Source organism: Symphalangus syndactylus, chromosome X (assembly GCF_028878055.3).
Source record: "Symphalangus syndactylus isolate Jambi chromosome X, NHGRI_mSymSyn1-v2.1_pri, whole genome shotgun sequence".
In the NCBI taxonomy this organism is placed as follows: domain Eukaryota; kingdom Metazoa; phylum Chordata; class Mammalia; order Primates; family Hylobatidae; genus Symphalangus; species Symphalangus syndactylus.
The window spans coordinates 107867850-107882156 of NC_072447.2; the positions used below are offsets into that span (position 1 = coordinate 107867850).

The 14307-nt window shown below is 43.1% G+C and overlaps 1 protein-coding gene across 2 annotated transcripts in view; it reads right to left on the bottom strand.

The window, feature by feature from the left end:
- LOC129475531 (glycine receptor subunit alpha-4) overlaps positions 1 to 14307 on the bottom strand; it is a 76519-nt gene that overhangs the window by 59349 nt on the left and 2863 nt on the right. The window contains exons 2-3 of one of the 2 annotated variants that reach the window (XR_010119623.1): positions 12305 to 12881; positions 5865 to 8833 (exon numbers count right to left, since the gene is read on the bottom strand). The gene's annotated coding sequence lies outside the window, so the exon portion shown is untranslated. Of the gene's footprint in view, positions 1 to 5864; positions 8834 to 12304; positions 12882 to 14307 lie in introns of those variants that run through there. The other variant, XM_055267632.2, reaches the window with a different exon arrangement.

Genomic DNA, 14307 nt, shown 5'->3' on the forward strand with positions numbered 1-14307 from the left:
ATGCATTTGTCTCAGGTGAGCGGAGCCATAACTTTGAGTTCTGTCTGTTTTCTGGTACCTATGAAGATAAGCTATCAGTTTACATTGCCAGGGTGAAATTAAACAGAGCTGTTTTAGGGTAAAGATCTTCAATCCCGTAATAAATTTCCTTGTGACAAATTATGAGGGAGGTATGTAGCTTTTTATCTTTGTAGCTATCTTACTTAGGAATAAAATGGGAGGCAGGTTTGCTTGACTCTTCCCCGGGCTTAGTGACTTTGGGGTCCTGAGATTTATTTTCCTTTCACAACACCTTAAGGCAGGGGCTGAGAGCAGCTTTAGCTCTACTTTTACTGATACAAGCTACCAACTGCTCAGCAAGCCACCCCAAATGAATGCATAATTCAAATAAAGTAGCCTTAAACAAATGCAGCCTACAGGCACACTCCTTTGTTCCCCTAAGACACATTTCAGATAGCTGTCCCTAAGCCCCTGCTGCATAAAATGCCTAAAACTTTGTTGCTCTCCTCCTTCCCTACTTTGTTCCTCTCCTCCTTCCCTTTCTCTCACCTCCCCAGCCCTGGAGACCTTCTTCTCTGGTCTTTATCCTAGAGCTGACATGCCTAGGTCAATGAATGCTTACATTTTTTTTTTTTTTTGAGACGGAGTCTTGCTCTGTCGCCCAGGCTGCAGTGCAGTGGTGCGATCCCAGCTCACTGCAAACTCCGCCTCCCAGGTTCAAGCAATTCTCTGCCTCAGCCTCCTAAGTAGCTGGGATTACAGGCGCCTGCCACCACGCCCAGCTAATTTTTGTATTTTTAGTAGAGACGGGCTTTCACCATGTTGGCCAGGATGGTCTCAAACTCCTGACCTCGTGATCCACCCGCCTCAGCCTCCCAAAGTGCTGGGATTACAGGAGTGAGCCACTGCCCCCGACCCGAATGCTTACAGTTTTCACCTAAGGTCTCTTATGCCTGTGCTTCATGCCCACATCAGCCAGCATATCTACCCTTTGCCCCCAAGAGTATTTCTTTTAGCATCTCAACACTTGGTCCCACATGAGAAGGAAACAAGAGAAGGCAGGAGACAGTCTCAGTAGGGGAGGCTGAGGGAAACTCCCCAGAGTAGAAGCCATATGTTATACCCCTTCTGAACCCCTTCCTGCTTCTCTTGTGTCCAGCACGTGGTGGGCAGGAGGCTGATGGCAGTAAGAATCCACTCCATCTTTGCTGGGTGACTGACGGCCATTTTCCACTGTCAGCACTAAACAGTCAGAAGCTCTGCAGAGGCAGCCTGGGCCCCTTTCTTCACGCTCCCTTGAAACTCCTGCGCTGAGCTAGCAGCAGCCTCACCATAGCCTGCCAAGTTCTCAGCTCAGTTAGGGCCAGCCTGGAAGGGACCTGAAGAAAGAGATTCTGCCTGTTTTTGTTCTGTGCAGATATGGTCGGGGTGATTCTAGTAACCACGCACAGCTCCAGACACACACACGCACACACACACACACACACACACACACACACACAGTTAAATGAGCAACTATAGTGTGGCAGGTAAATGAGAGCAAAGTGGCCAAGGATAATCATGGAAGGGATGATATGCCAATATGTCAACTAATAGTAAGATGCAGACTGTTGGAAAATGAAATTTTCTTTAGAGGAATAGCCAGGAACGTAATAGAATCCCCCTTTAAGCACTCTTTTAAGGGCAGTGTGGCACACCGCAAAAAGCAACTCCTAGTTCTTGTATGGTTTCTCAGCTGACTAGCTGATCAGTCTTGGGAACGTAAATTCTGAGCCTCACTTTTATTATCTGTAAAATGGGGGTGATGATCATTTCTTCCTTGTGGGATAAAAGTGAGATAATAATTTGCAGTAAGGGAGAGTGTACACTATGAGGAATCGGGGAACCTCAGTAAGAGTATTAGGAATGACTTTTAGGATTTGGATTTAAGTGATTTTGGGGAGGGTCTAAGGAAGTGGGGCTTTACTCTTGATTGGATGCTGTCAGGAAGCAGGGTAGTTCTATAATTGGGTATTTCAATAAGTGTTATCTACAAGGAGGGATGATTAGAGCAAAGATAAAGATGTAATTAAAGAAGAAGCAGCCATTCATATTCCCCGGAATAGAGGGAAGTTTGATCACGTTTATGGTTTAAACACTGTTTATGTTTTATCTGTGTTCAGGTCTGATTACACAGTGGTGTTGTTATGTCTTGATCCATCATGGCCACAGAGTGGCCTTGTCTGATGTTGATATTCTGTGAAATTGTTTAGCAGTAGAACAGTAAGTCCCAACTGATAGGGCCAGGCCGGGTCCTAGCTGACAGGGACTGCTTGTTTCTTTCTTAGTGCCTCCCTTATAGCCAAGGGCCGACAAAGTCAAGCTGCAGATAATTAATCAATGATATACAGGTTTTCACCATTGCCAAGATTTTGCAGATCAGGAGATTGTTTAGAGAATGTAATCTGAGCCTTGCATGGTGACTCACACCTGTAATCCCAGCATTTTGGAAGGCCGAGGTGGGCAGATTGCTTGAGCTCAGGAGTTTGAGACCAGCCTGGGCAACATGAAGAAAACTCATCTCTACAAAAATACAAAAAATTAGCCGAGTGTGGTGGCTTGTGCCTGTAGTCTCGGCCACTTGGGAGGCTGGGGTGGGAGGATCACATGGGCCTGGTAGGCAGAGGTTGCAGTGAGCTAAGATCACGCCACTGCACTCCAGCCTAGGTGACAGAGTGAGACCCTGTCTTGGGAACAACAAAAAAAAAGAGGATGTAATTTGTAGTAGGACTAGAATAAGTCTGTTCTGCTCATTATGCTGCAGGATGAGTTGTTGCCTACTCTAATAAGAGGATGTTTGTGCAGTAGCACTTGAAACTTTGGCAGGACACATGAGCCAACTGTACTACTAACAATTATCAGAAACAAAATGATTATTAGTCCAGGAAACAAATGGCTTTATTTTTCAACTGTTCTACTTACCTCGTAGTATATAGGTGCAGCAAGAAGTATTTGCCGTAGCATAAAATTCCCCTTGGCTAGTTAAGAGGAGATCAAGGGTAATGTGGTTGTCCATAACAATCCTAGCTACTAAATTTAGAATAGTTTACTGGGCTTTGGGATTAAAAGTTATGTTATTTAGGACTTTTGCTAGGGTCAGAAACACATTTTGAACCATTTTTGCAGTTGTATTATTTCTAATGTGGGAATCGTTGCTCGCATAGTATGCATGAAAAGGCAATCTAGGTGTTCTCCAAAGTGGCCTTTGTGTGCCTCATTTTGGAGGTAATTGGGCAATTTTGGAATAATTTGAAAAATTATTTTTAAAGAAACATCAACATCTGAAGGAGTGGTAATTTTAAATACCTGAAAGTCTAAAAACTATGCTAAACCTGCAGCCTAAGTTAGGGTGTGACATTGACACCTGATGTCCACATATGAAGTAGTACCCTAGTAGGATGCAGACTATATTCGGAGCAAAAGTATTATTAGCATTTATGACAAGAAGAGTGAGCCCATTTTGTATTCCTCAAAGTTGACAGGTTTTTTTAGTAAACAGTTCTTGCAAAGCAGGCTCTGAAGGTCTGTGTAGGGTATGGGGAATTCTCTTAACAGAAATGAGCAATGTAGGTTGTTTCTTCTTCAAGTCAATGAAGAAGCACGGCTGAGTTTAGAGTGTCACAGCAACAGACAGTGTGAAGGGGAAAACAATAATATTTCCTAGGAGGTTAGGCAACGTGCTAAAAAGTGTTGAGCAGTTTTTGTCAATAGAAGAGTTTGCACAGCACGGGTAACCATTACGTTTAGTGGAGCTCTAGAACTAAGCTAAAGTTTTTACATGTTTTGCTATTACTGTTACAGCTTTTAGACAAAATAGCTATGCCTGAGCTACTGGATCTAATGAAAGCCTGAAATAAGCAATATACCTCTGACCATTCTCATGAGAGTAAGTTAGTACTCTTAGCACCTACCCAGAAACTTTATGAACAAAACAAGGGAAAGAGGCTTGTGAATCTGAAGTCTTGGAAAAAATCTTTTGGTAGACAGGTATTATATCAGTTGTTGTGCTTAAATATGATTACGTTTTTTTAACTTGAAAAGTATTTAATCATTGAAGGACATTTATATTTCCATCTTTCACTTATCTCCAGAAGATAAATTCTATTTTTAATTTGTCAGGTTATTTTATACTAAATTTGGTAGACAAAGTTTTCATAACAGTTTGACTTAATTAAAAGTTGGAAAAATTTACAGAAGCCTAATTATTCTTGTTGCCCTTTCTTTAATAGGGTGAAAGGGCAAATTTTTGTGTCATTTCATGGCTATTTTAGGAAACCCAAATATAGTTTAGGCATAAAAGACATCTTAATAGTTGTATTATTCTGCATTTAGGAAAGGCAAAATTAATAGTTGTTAGAAAGGACAAGGTATAAGTCATAAATATCTAAAGTAAGAAATATTTGTAGTCAACATTGTAAAATCACTAAGCAATAAGCAATGGCTATTGGAAAGTTAGCTTTTTGTTTAAAAATAAAGACACTTATAAATAAATGTCTTTAGAATATTTTGCAAAACTCTGAGAATTAACAATAATTTGGTGACAAAAAGAAACCTCTACTAGCCTGGGCATGAAATAATTTAGTCATTCTGAGATGGAGCAGGGATCCCTCTTAGGGGCCTGCAGGCCCCCAAGCATAGAAATAAACAAAAGTCTTGGGTTCCTTTGAGGGAAATTCCAGGCACTTAGCTAGTAAATAAGCAACTTAATAAACAGGGAGGTAATATAATAGTAGCTTAAAACAATAGCCAAGGAAGTTGGAATCACAGGATGTTTCATTCCCCTATAGAAACTAAAGATAACATCTTAACATATGTCCCTGAGTTGTTTTTCAGAAACTTGGATCCCCACCAAAGGGATCCACTGACACGCAGACCTCAGTTAGGGAGGAACCCAGAACTGAATTCTGCTGTTCTTTGTTTTACATTTCTTCCTGAGGGGCCTGGAGGAGGTCACACCCAAAAGCCAGAGCTAATATTCTTTTCTGCTGATTCCCCCCACCCCCATTTTTTTAAAACAAGGTTTCACTCTGTGGCCCAGGCTGGAGTGCTGTGGCACGATCATGGCTCACTGTAGCCTCAACCTCCAAGGCTCAAGTGATCCTCCCACCTTAGCCTCCCGAGTGGCTGGGAAGACAGGCATGCGCCACCATGCCCAGCTAATTTAAAAAATTTTTTTGTAGAGGTAGTCTCACTATGTTGCCCAGGCTGGCTGACACCACATTTTTAGACAAGGCTTCATCTCCTTGACCAATTGCAAATCAGAAAATCTTTGAATCCATCTGTGGGCCCCTGCTTTGAGATGTCTTGTGTTTTAAGGTCAGACCAATATGTAGCCTTCATGTATTGATTTATGACTTTGCCTGTAACCTCTGCGACCCCGCCTTTAAAAATCCTTACCTGTAAGCTATCCTGGAGTTCTGGTTTTAAGCATTAGCTTCCCAATTCTCCTTGCTTGGCGCCCTGTAATAAAGGTCTCTCTTTCCGTGCAATCCCAATGTCAGTGTTTGGACTTACTGCACAGGGCAGGTGGACTTAAGTTCGGTTTGGTAACAATTTCACATAAAAAGTTCTCAAATTCTAATTTTACTCTTTTGGCACATTATTAATATAACAATTTGTAAAATATTTATTAATATACTTTATATGTATGCATTTATGCATATGTAGATATATAAATATAAAAAGAGGTTATCATCTAAAGCTTGTAACTAGCTTTAAACAGAATTACCTTATCGGTATGTTAAATAAAATAATATATATCATACTAATCATGTGAATAAGCTATAACAACTTTCTTAATAAGGTGAATAAAAATAATAGTCATTATCTTACATACATATTTATATTTCTCTGTAGTTGTTATACCTACTATAGCTATTTTTATTATTTTTAATTAAAATAACCAACTTTTTTTCAGACACAAGAGAAAACTAGAGAACAGAAAAGTAAAAATTATTTGGCTTTTTTTTCCTCCATAATTAGTTAATATAATTTTACAGCTTTAGGAGGCAAAATATATAAAATATTATCCAGAGGCTTTTGTATGTTTTGTTAGTTGATAGTCATTAAAAAAAAAAAACCTATGTATCTGTTTTTTTTTCTTTTCTTTTTGAAAGTGTCCAGACATCCAAGGATTATTTACAGTTAACTTAGGTCTAAGGTCTTTTAAAAATGTATTTATCTATTTTAGAGATGAGCATCTTACTCTGTTCCTCAGGCTGGCGTGCGATCATAGCTCACTGTAACCTTGAACTCCTGGGCTCAAGCAATCCTCCTGCCATAGCCTCCCAAGTACCTGGGACCAGAGGTTCACGCCACTGTGCCCAGCTAATTTTTCATTTTTTGTAGAGATGGGGGCCTCACTGTGTTGCCCAGGATGATCTCGAACTCCTAGACTCAAGAGATCCTCCTGCCTTGGCCCCCTGAAGTGCTGAGATTACAGGCGTGAGCCACCACATCCAGCCAGTTTTTTTTTTTTTTTAATAGAGATCAGGAAAGAAGGCCAGGCGCGGTGGCTCAAGCCTGTAATCCCAGCACTTTGGGAGGCTGAGGAGGGCAGATCACTTGAAATAAGGAGTTCAAGACCAGCCTGGCCAACATGGTGAAACCCTGTCTCTACTAAAAATACAAAAATTAGCCGGGCGTCTAAAAGTCTTCAGAGGCTGGATGATACTCAAGCTCATTTCTCTCAGCCATTGTACTTTCCTCCCCAGAGGTCCAGCAACTGAACCAGGCACAAGTAAACTTCTTATTTACCAATATTAGAGTTCCAGAATGGTGTTCTACAAAGTCATAAAGAGCTAACTGGTTTATCTGCAGAATAAGCATCCCTCTCTCTCTTGCTGATATTAGTATGAACAGTCTCTGCATCTAGTAAGCTCTTTGACATCTGGCATTATTAAGGAATGGAGTGTCTAGTTAATCAAATAGTGTAATTAATGGAGAGCTACCATATAAACCATATGTATGAAATGCGAAATTTCCAAGTTGTGAATATGATAATATAAATTCTGACTAATACTGTCTCTATACTATATTATTTCCATCAATGGTACCATCACTCTTGCAGCCACGTAGATTTTCTTTTTCTGCTTCATTCCCTTAACTCATTCATCCTTACTTTGTAAAATTTTTTGGCACTCTTCCTTTTCTACTCTCCTTGTGCATCTTTTCTTTTCCTTTCTTCACACTACCATGACCCCAGTTCATGCCCTAATCACACTGGGTGGAGCCCATTATATGAACCTCTGAACTGCATCCTTTATCTGATACTGGCTCATTCACTTTTCTTCTCAGCATAGACACACACAAGTATTAGACTGGTGCAAAAGTAAGCCATAATGCTCATAATGGCCAAGATCGCGATTACAAATTACTTTCAATGGCCAACACTGTGCTTATTTTTTCACTTAATACAACATTAATCTCCAAAATGGTAATTTTTATTGTTATTTACCTGTTCCAAAATCTTCAATTGCTTCCAACTGTCAATTAAATAACATTCAAAAAGATTAAAGGACCTCTGCAATTGATATCCCGTTTACTCTAATTCTCTATTTCTCTATGCAAATGTCCATTCTTCTATGCAAATTGTTACTGCAATCTCATCTGTTCATTTCCCCCATGCCATAGGTGGTTTGCATCAACCCCTGCATCTAAAATTCCCCTCTTCCTTATTCAGTTAGATAAATTCTATCACTCCTCAAGATCTTGCTTAAGTCTCACTTCCTCTGTGACATGTTCCCTGGCTAGCTTAGCTCTCTCTGAACACCCAGATAACTCACTACCAGGAAAACTCACCTCACTCTTATTTCTAACTTGCAGTTACTTCTCTACTCTTTTGAACCCAGCTTCTTCCTCTGCTTTTTATTGCTTTAGATATCCTTGCATCCCTCATGTCACATTGCACGTTGTGCTTTCATATATCACATTAAATATTGATTGAATATAGTTTAATCTTTCATATATCAGAAGGCACTTCAGAATTCTAGAAGGCCCCTAAGACAGTTTTGAATGCTAATTCTCATTATTCTGTTTATGGAGAAAAAGACAGTTTTGAGTGCTAGTTCTCATTATTCTGTTTACGGAGAAATACTAGTCAATAGAGAATGTTGATATCAGAGTCTTTCCCATATGGTTCACACAAATTCTTTAGGCAGGGTTCAAGTGCATCAGTTGGGTGGAGGAAAGAGTGAATGTATGAATGAATGAATAAAATGTACAATTAAAGAAAAAAAAATTAGCGGGGCGTGATGGGAGGAGGCAGAGGCATGAGAATCACTTAAACCCGGGAGGTGGAGGTTGCAGTGAGTCGAGATCGCACCACTGCACTCCAGCCTGGGTGACAGAGAGAGACTTCGATTCAAAAAAAAAAAAAAAAAAGAAAGAAAGAAAAGAAAAAGAAATAGGAAGGTAGTGGCCATAAAAGATGACCTGAAATCAGAAGTTCCTTAGGAGCCCAAATTCAGAACCACATGAAATTCTGAGCCCTCTCAGAATTCTCAGAAATCTTGAGGAAGACACTGGACTTCCCTAGTAAGGGGTAAGATGGAACTTGAACCAATTATATTTGAACTAGAATGGACAGGATGACACTCTGCTGACATTTGGCTTACTTGTGCACTTAGGGCAGGGCAAGCACAGGGTAGGTGCTCAATGTTAGTTGTGTCTGAATTTTCATTTTGTTAACGTCTGTAATATTCCTTCCAGAGGAGGCTGTAAGCTCTCTCAGAACAAGGGTTGCATCCGGAAACCATCCCATTTCTCTGTATTCCCCTCAATGTCTGGCAAAGTGCTAGATACAGGATAAGAAGAGAAAAGAAAAGACAAAGGTCAGCAACTAAGTAATTTTTTTTTTTTTTGAGAGAGGGTCTCACTTTTTTGCCCAGGCTGGAGTGCAGTGGCACAATGAGGGCTCACTGCAACCTCGACCTGTCGGGCTCAAGTGATCCTCCCACATCAGCTTCTGAGTAGCTGGGACTACAGGCACGCACCACGACGCCCAGCTCATCTTTAAATTTTTTGTAGAGATGGGGGTCTCACTATGTTGCCCAGGTTGGTCTTGAACTCCTGGCCTCAAGTGATCCTCCTCCCTTAGGCTTCCCAAAGTGCTGGATTACAGGTGTGAGCCACTGTGCCTGGTGGCCTCTAAGTATTAACAGAGAATTGCCATTTGCTGTGCTATGTCCCAGGCTGAGGGGGGATATGAACCCAATTTGGCTACCTACAAAGCCTAAACTCCTAACCATTATGGGTTATGTATCCTGCTTCAGGACCCATCTCATCTTGCCTTGCCCCAAATGATCCTCCCCAGAACAAAGCATGACTGGGGTGCCCAGGGCAGGCCCACAAGATGAAGAGATTGAGGGCTGAGATGCAGAGAAAAAGGTGTGTTCATAGGGAACATGATTTCCTGTGTGAGATTTCCCTAGCCATTCTCCTGGCGCACCCCAAAAGCCAGCTTGTCTTGCCATGGCAGACTGCCCTTGCCTGTAGGGCTGCTGGATTCACTAATAAAAATACAAGGCATTCAGTTAAATTAGACTTTCAGACAAACAATGAGCAATTTCTCAGTATAAGTATGACCCATCCAGTATTTCGGATATACTTAAATGATTATTCATTCTTTATCTGAAAGTCAAATTTAATTGAGTTGAGCATCATGTATTTTATCTGACAACCCTACTTGCCTGGGCGTGATATTTCAAAGAGCAGAGGAATGGGGGGCTTTGGGGATTTCCCATTTAGTGATTTCAGCGAGGGGAACCTAACACCTGCTTTTGTTGTTGGCAGCCCTTGAGGCAACTGCTTCAAGCACAATGCTTAAGACAGTGTTCCAGTGCTGGGGTAGGCTGACCAACTTGTTCTGGTTTTCCCAGGCCGTACCCATTTTTAGCACTAAAAGTCCCACATCTTGGGATCTCTTCATTCCTGGCAAACCGGGATGATTGGTGATTGGTCACCCCAGTGATAGACATACCCAGAGGTGCTGGAGATGTTAGAAGACAACAAATACACAAAGAAACTGCTAGGTGTGTCTCAAAGAGTCTCAACATTTCTTCCAAGCACACATCCTTGGCTCCATTTTAAAGATAGGCAGGTTCAGGGGAAGTATAGGAATCCTGGATCTGAAAGGTGTTGGTTCTAGAGATCACTAAAGTTCAGCCTCTATTTTTTAAATGCTTATCAAACATTTGCAGAGATATTCTGTCACCCCATCTGGTGATTATTATTATTATTGTTATTATACTTGAGCATAGGCACTATGGTAAGAATTTTCTGTTCAGTATCTTGTGTAATCTTTGTTGTTGTTTTTTTTTTTGAGATAGTCGCTCTGTCACCCAGGCTGGAGCACAGTGGCACCATCTCGCCTCACTGCAACCTCTGCCTTCCGGATTCAAGCGATTCTTGTGCCTCAACCTCCTGAGTAGCTGGAATTACAGGCATGCGTCACCATGCCTGGCTAGTTTTTATAGTTTCAGTACATACAGGGTTTCGCCATGTTGACTAGGCTGATCTTGAACTCTCGACCTCAAGTGATCCTCCTGCCTCAGCCTCCCAAAGTGCTGGGATTACAGGCGTGAGCCACCACATTCAGCCTTGTGTAATCTTTTTAATAACCCTGTGAAGTCACCTCTATTATTATTCCTTTTTTTTTTTTTTTTTTTTGAGACAGAATTTCGCTCTTGTTGTCCAGGCTGGAGTGCAATGGCGCGATCTTGGCTCACCGCAACCTCCGCCTCCTAGGTTCAAGCGATTCTCTTGCCTCACCCTCCCAAGTAGCTGGGATTATAAGCATATGCCACCATGCCTGGCTAATTTTGTATTTTTAGTAGAGACGGGGCTTCTCCATGTTGGTCAGGCTGTTCTCGAACTCCCAACCTTAGGTGACCCGTCCGCCTCAGCATCCCAAAGTGCTGGGATTACAAGCGTAAGCCACCGTGCCCGGCTATTATTCCTTTTTTAGAGATGAAAAAATGAAGACTCAGAGAAGTTAAATCATTGCACAAAGTCACGGAGCTGGTGTTTGGTGGAGCTGATGTCAAGCCCAGATGTGCCTGACTTTAGAGTCTATCATATTAACTATTATATTCCACTGCTCATAGAGAGCCCTGATCATCTGGAAGGCCCACTTGATGTCTAGCTAAAATTCTTCATGCTGCAATTCTAACAACTTCCCTCTTGCTCAGTTATAAGTTATCAGTGGAAGAGGATAGCTACTTCCAGGAAGCCCAGGAATAACCATTCTCTCCAAACCCAGCTCTCACTGGGAGATCCAGCTCCACCTCAGTATCCACTAGCCACCTCCATGTCGCCCCTTTTGAGGACATTTGAGGACAACTGAACAGCTCCTGCCCCCCATAATGGAGAGCCCTATTGGCTCTTCAGGCTTGTAGCTTAGGTTTAGTGGCTCTCTCTAAAGCCAGCTCCTTGGAAGGGGTCTCTTGGGCAAAGAACTGAATGGACCTTCTGTGGATGGGCAGCAGCAGTAGAGCCAGGGTGGAGAGGACATCCCAGTGAGGGTTTGCTTTTCTTTGGAAGGTTTCTGCTGTGAGGAAGGAGAAGAGGCTACAGGGAGCTGCTGCCACTGTACCCTTTGAAACCCTTCCAAGAACTGCTGGATTCAGCCTGTGGAAATAATTGCAGTGCTTTAGAAATTTTGAAGGATTTTCAAGGATAACCCAAGGAGCATGTAAAACCCTCTTTGGAGGGTCCTTAGGGGGAATCGCTTCTTAGACTTTATGGTTTTGGACTAATTGTGCTTAAAAAAAGAAACCATTTTTCTCTTGAGTGCCAGGGTGTGCACAGCCTAGGGAAGGGCAGGCCAGGATGCAGGATGCATTAACCCCTCCCTACTGTGGGGGCTGGAGGTAGGCGACAGCTCAGCAGAGCCTGCAGACAGCCTCAGCTCCAAGTCCCAGTGCCTGTCATGAACTCCTGGCTATCACTGAGAAAATCCCATAGCAACAGAGTTCCTCAGGAAGGAATATTTGAAGGGTGGGGGCTCCCCAAAGTCCAAAGAGCCTGCTCCTTCCTACTTAAAGGCAGGAGGAGGCAGCAACTCTCTTCCCTCCGTGTGCCAGGATATAGGCTGTCACTTGGGCGCATGACGGTGGGGAGAGCAGCTGCCCAGGCCTCCTCCTGGGCTTGACCAGGACTGGGGAGGAGGCAGCGAGGATGGCAAGCCTCAGCTAAGAGGCAGGGATGGGGCAGGTCTCTGTGTGGGGTATTTGCTCTAAGCTCCAGCAACATAATCTGTGCTTACCTGGGAATGTGCAGCTCTCATCAGGGAGCACCGAGGTTCCCCTTCTTCTCCATCTTGACTGCTGGCACAGTTTCCCAAGGAAGGTACTCCAGCCTCAGTGTTAGATAATCTGCTCCATAGGAGCCCAGCTTTGGGTTGAAGTGTCACCCACAGCCCAGAGTGACACCTTTCAACCACTCAAGCAACCAGAGATGAAGGGCTTGGCCTGGTTTCCCTGAAAGGGACAGCATATGATGGTGATGATGATCACGATGATGATGATGTTGGAGGGGGTGGAATCACATCTCTAAAAGGCTGCTCTGGGCAGTGGCTTTGAAAGAAGGAGGCCTGGACAGCTGCCAGAGCCTGGACCTTCAGAGACAGATACAGTTCTCAGTCTTTGTGGGGTCAGTAGATGGCGAAGGAGGGGGCTTGTTCCCCTGGAAGGCTGCCTCTTGAGCGGAGGACCTTTCTGGCTTTCGAGGGCTCATGTGTTACCCTCCCACAGGGAGCAAAGCAAGAGCAGCAACTCCTCTTCCCCATCCAGCTGTGCCTCCAGAGAGGTTCCTAGGAGTCTTCTCCTCAGGCTAGGGGCAACCTATATTTCACAATAGATCAGTGTTTCAGAGAGACACAGGCAGAAGGGGGTAGGCAGAGTGGATGTTTGCGTGAGGACAGCGGAGGCTAGCTAACCTGCCATGGCGACGGCGTCACTCTCATGATCCACCTGAGGTCAGTGGATTATGAGAGTAGACCCTGAGGGGCCTGCGGACTTCTGTCACTCAACCCAGCCTGAAGGACTTTTCAAATGAGATTTTCAATAGAATAAGTCAGAAATGCATAAAATGACAAATTCCAACCATACTAAAGGGCATGGAGTGAAAAGTCTCCCTCCCACTCCACACCCCCAATTCCCTTCCCCAGAGGCAATCGCTCTTACCAGGCTATAGGCATCCTTATAGAAACATCAGAGATTTCTCTTGGAAATATATATATTTTTGCTTCCCTCCCTACCTCCCTCCCTCCCACCTTGTCTCTCTCTTTCTTTTTCTTTTCTTTCTTTTTTTCTTTTCAGAGCCTCCCTCTGTAGCCCAGGCTGAAATGCAGTGGCACGATCATGGCTCACTGCAACCTCAGCCTTCTGAGCTCAAGCCATCCACCCATTTCAGCCTCCCAAGTAGCTGGGGACACAGGCATGTGCCACCATGCTCAGCTCTAATTTTTAATTTTATTTTTGTAGAGACAGGGTCTGATTATATTTCCCAGTCTGGTCTCAAACTCCTGGACTCAAGCAATCCACCAGCCTTGGCCTCCCAAAGTGCTGGGATTATAGGTGTGAGCCACTGTGCCCACCCTTTTTTTTCCTTCTGGATCAGCCTGAAGCATAATTCTGATGGCTTCTCTTTTCTGTTCAATTATGCACAAAGTGGAGAAAATAGTATAATAAACCTCCATGTACCCATCTCCTAATAATTAGCAGTATTTGACCAATGTTATTTCATCTAACCTTGTTACACTAAAATTTTCTGGAGTGAGAAAACCCCAGGTATCATAACATTTTACCTATAAATATTTCTCTATTCATATCTAGTGGATAATGACCCTTTTAAAAACACAATCACCACGCTATTATCACACCTAAGAAATAGAACAAAAAGTCCTTAATATCCTCTAATCTTCACTGACTTTTGCTGACTAATTTGGAACCCCACTGATCCTACAAACTGCAGGAAGTTTGCCTCTGCCCTGGGTTTCAAACAGGGGCCTCCTACTTAACCTGAGAAGTGTAGAAGGTTGAAAACTTGGGCTACAGCAGCCCGACGCCTGTCCATCCTCCCCCCAGCCCCCGGCTGTTGTTGCCCAGGGCAAAGGCACTCTATTCACACATTCTTTCACAGCAGAACAACCTCCCAAGCAACTTCCAAGCAATAAGAGTCTGGAGACAGGCATTCTCTAGAGGTGGCTCGGGTCTTGGCTTGCTAGGTGCCATTGGGAAAGTTGTCTCAGTATCCCATCAGTCAAAT